This window comes from Mustelus asterias, chromosome 3 (genome assembly GCF_964213995.1).
Source record: "Mustelus asterias chromosome 3, sMusAst1.hap1.1, whole genome shotgun sequence".
Taxonomy (NCBI): domain Eukaryota; kingdom Metazoa; phylum Chordata; class Chondrichthyes; order Carcharhiniformes; family Triakidae; genus Mustelus; species Mustelus asterias.
The window spans coordinates 78,779,088-78,783,688 of record NC_135803.1 but is presented as its reverse complement, the minus strand read 5'-3'; positions in this window follow the sequence as shown (position 1 = coordinate 78,783,688).

Here is a 4,601-nt window from a genome sequence, read left to right as displayed (position 1 = left end):
TGAATTTGGAAGTGACAACATGTTCAAGGATTTTAGAGAGACAAGGAAGTTTGGAGATGGGTGGTGGTTCACAAGTAAGGGTTGGTTTTGAGGAGAGCTGGGATGGCGGCAGATTTAACAGAGAGAAGGGCAATTCATGAAGAGAGAAAATCATTTACAATGTCAGCTAACATGGGGGCCAGGAGAGGAAGTTGGGTGATCAGCAATTTAGTGGGAATAGGATCGGTGGGGACAGGAGATGGGTCCTTTGTCTCTGATAATGTCTGTAACCTGTGGTTTGAATGGGGTTTGGGACATCTAAGGTGGAAGGAAAAGTATGATTCAGCAAATCAGATATAGAAGTACAATACTGAAAGGAGGCTAGAGAACTGTGATTTTGAAAGTGCAGTTGTGAGGGATTTGGAGAGAACTTTTTCCAGGGGTGGGCACAGAGAATTAGGGTTGGGAGGATGGAGTTGGATGTAGATGGTGAGTGATACCTGATCTAATGCCACTTGCCTGCTTGTTACCTTTAATTTTCAATATCTCACTTAGTCTCCTTACTCTCCATATCCTTAAATATCCCACCCAGTCTAATTTACTCTCCTGCTCACTTTCTATCAATGTTGCCTTGAGAATATAATTGTGTGCAGCCAGGTTTTTCAGTGTGTGAAATTCTTTGTAGCCACTGTGTATGTGCACAATTTATGATGGAACAGGTTCTGTGTGGGAGGTTCAAGGTTCTGCATGGCCATATGCCCATGCAGTTTAGCAGGAACATTGTGCCTTTTGATATCACTCCTGTTCACTCTCCAACCTCTTAATATTTCACCGAATCTAATTTCATTTACCCTATGCTCTGGAAAACCCGAACAGATAGATAACCACACAGGAAAACACTCTAACAGAAAACACTCATTAACATAAAAACACATGGAGACAAATACATATCCATGAGTTTATGGCCCCACCGTAGCATTTCCCCCCCCCCCCCACCAAGTGAATGTAACACAAAAGACACAGAGAATATGCATCTTCACAATCACCCAAGGCTGGAATTGAACCCGGGTCCGTGATGCTGTGGGGAGCAGTGCTAACCAATGTGCCACCATACCGCCCACTGTTTACATGCCATGGCCATAAAAGTCACTAACTGATAGGTTTTCTTGAGTTTTTTTTAAGTGGATTGTTTTTATTTTACTTAACCCTTTCTGAATAAAATAATTCTAAAAAAAGGCTCTAACATTTTTGCATACATACATACACAGATAAATAGATTAGAGAATGGGGAAGATAGATTATGCAATTTAGAGACCAGTAAAATTAAAGGGGTATGTGACTCTTGACTGTTGGCAAGTCAGCTGGTTTCAGGCTGAAATCGTTGGTCCCTCAGCTTTTAGCTTTGAGGTGATTTAAAGCTGTAGATGAACAATCTACCTGTCCTGGAGGCAACAGCACTGGGTTGAGTTCTTTTTAAAATGTCTCTCTGCAGCACCTGGATAGATAAAATCAGCAGACAGGGTTCAACTTGCAAGTTGCATGGGAAGAGAGAGAGAGACAGAGAGAAGTAAGCACTCCGGGCCTTGACCATTCAGTGTCTCAGTTACTTGTCTTGTTTTGCTGAGAAAGCAGGTCCTTAAAACACATAATGGGTTGGCTTCTCACATGACAATTCTCCAACTGCCCAATGACTCAAATATGTTCATAGACAGTGTATTCACGTTACCTTAATTAGATCATGGTAGGACATTCCTCCCTCAGCCAGGATCTCATTGTTCAATTGAATGTGTTATAATGTTTTGCCCCCCCTCCCAGTTGAGTACACAGGTGATTGTCTGGATGCTTTGCTAGGGGGATAGGAGATGGCCTCCATTCATCTATAACAAGGCAATTGTTCCCGATGTTTCTTTGCAGCCGGTTGTCTTCAGTTCAATAATTTTGGTATGTAGAAGAAACAGTGATGCAAATGTGCAGCCATCTTTGACTGTGATTCCAAGTCACAGAAATGTGGTTTAGACTTTTAAAAAACTCAATTAGGGGTTTCCAGCCAAAAAATAATTTTAGATCTCAAACATGGCACACACATGTTAGAGGAGGGATATCCATATAAATTTGCACATTACAGCTCAAAATAATTGGATTCAAAAGTATTTATTGATGACACTCAATGTATCAAACAGTGATAACTATTCTTGACAATAGTTATATTTGACAGCAGCACTTGTAGCAATGAAGAATTTACATGTTGCAGTTCCCCTGCTGATCAGGACATGTCAAATTCCAAGGCTTCTATCCTAATACTCCCTTCTTTTGACACATTTGTCCCTACCTGGCTATGTGAGAAGCCAAGTGTTTCATAGCGTTATCTCACTCTGTTTTACCTCATTAATAATCGCAGTTGTAACAAGAATAACTTGCCAATTTTGTTTGAACTTCACCTTGGCTAAACTGTCACTCACATTGTTCCGGAGACAATTATCCAGAGATTAATGGACAGCATTTATCATCTGGCCACATGCCTAATCCAGATGTAGCCTTGGTAGACATTGCCTGTGATTTTTTGAAGCCAGGACAACGCAAGATTTAATTCAGGCCTTACTTGCTAAACATGTTGATCTAGTAAATTGTAATTCCACTAATGAACTGAATGCTCAAACTCAGTTAATGTACAGAGTAGTTCTCATTGCCACTGTACTGCAGTGAGACCTGGACTGTGTATCAGCAACACATAAGAGCACCAGAGAAATTTCATCAGCAATGCCTCTGTTTCATATTCTGCATTCAATGGGAGGACCATCAAAGAAACTTCTTGAAGCCAGCTCCACATACATTTAGGCAAAACTCCTGTAAAATCAACTATGATCAATTGGACACTGTGCCCAGTTGAGGTTGACTGAAAACCATCTCATTCCATTGCCGCCCATTGTTTTCTCAACTCTCAAATGGCACGTGTTTAGGGACAGACAAAGAAAATGCTTCAAAGCACTCAAACTCTCCACGAAGCATGGCAGCGTTGACATTGATGACTGGGAAGAGTTTCTACCAATCATTCAAAAAGACAATAACTTGGCCATCAAGCTGCACCAAGCTTTCATTAACAGAGCCTTAATGATGAAGCAGAGTGGTGGCAGAGAAGGAAAGAAAACGAAGCAAATCTTGCACTCTGTACCCCACTATCTCGGGGAACATCCTGCCTCATGCAACCAAAGATCTATGAGTTAAGGATTGGCTTGTTCAGTCACATAAAGACGCACGGCAGAAACTCACGATCCTACGTGGACATGATCCTCGAAACGAGAAACAGCTGATGACTAATTATTATAACTGGTCGGTTGATCAGACTGGAAACACTGTGTCTGCTTCCCGCTACTATTTGAGTCGTTGTGTCAAGATTGTCATTTGGAAAGTGTCCACGCCCTGCTGTCGAAACAGATGAAAGCTGGTGTTTTGCCCAGTTTCCTGTTTTGTGGAGGACACTACCATCAGTCCAAAATAAAGGTAACTGCAGCTGTGAACTCATCTTTGGTGCAGTGGTTTGTGAGAGGGGTTTATTTGTATATTTGTTGGGTCACTTTTGTTTTTATATTACAGGAGAGCAACTAACAGAAAATCAGCTAGCCATTTGTTCCCAAGATGGAAGCATTTGGGAGTTCCAGGAATTGATAACATTATACGAACATAGAGATACAAAAAATGTAATTGGGCTGTGAAAGTTGGGTGGTGGATGAGCTGGGGTGGGATATGGGTTAGGGTGTGGGATAATGAGCTGGGAAATGGAGCAGGTGCGGGGAATAGTGGTGAAGTGAACTTCCTTGGACAGGAAGAGTGGGATATTGGCAATTTAAAAGTCTCTCTTCTGCAGTGTTTGTATTTCATTCCATTGTGTTGTAGATGAGGATAGGTGCTCAAGTTTGGTTGGTGGAGGGTTGGTGGATGTTTCAGGGTTTTATTTGATGATCTGTCCTCTACGGGGCATAAACGCAGTGAGAATAAAAGATCTGAACACTTTCCTGAAGATGCTGGGGTCTAATATTTTGGTGAAATTAGATTGCTCACCTATGAGACCATACTTCTTGTCTGAGCACACAAAACATGATGGAGGGAACTATTTATTGAGGACAAATTGTATAGTCAATCTTCATTCTGTCTTTACCCAGTGTCCACACTGAGGAATTGCTTCACTGGACAGACTGGAGGATACACATATTCCAGCTGGAGGTTGAAAGGGATGTTAATTGACTCTGTTTCTCACATCTCTCACCGCATAGCAAAGGAGATGGTGGTGTGCAGACCTGATTGAAGAGAATAGAAAGCAGAGGCAGTCATGCTGATGAGTGGGTAATCCTGAAGGGTGACTTTAATGAAAATGCCTGCATGTACCCCCTATAATTCACATACCATCCTGATGCACCATTCCTTCGCTGGATCAAGATTCTGAAGCTCCCTCGAAGAGCACTATTTTAAGGTTTATTTTATTAGCGTCACAAGTAGGCTTCCATTAACACTGCAATGAAGTTACTGTGGTAACTCCGGTAAGAACATAAGAACATAAGAAATAGGAGCAGGAGTAGGCCATCTGGCCCTTCGGTACCTGTTCAGATACACTGAGGAAGAATTTAGCA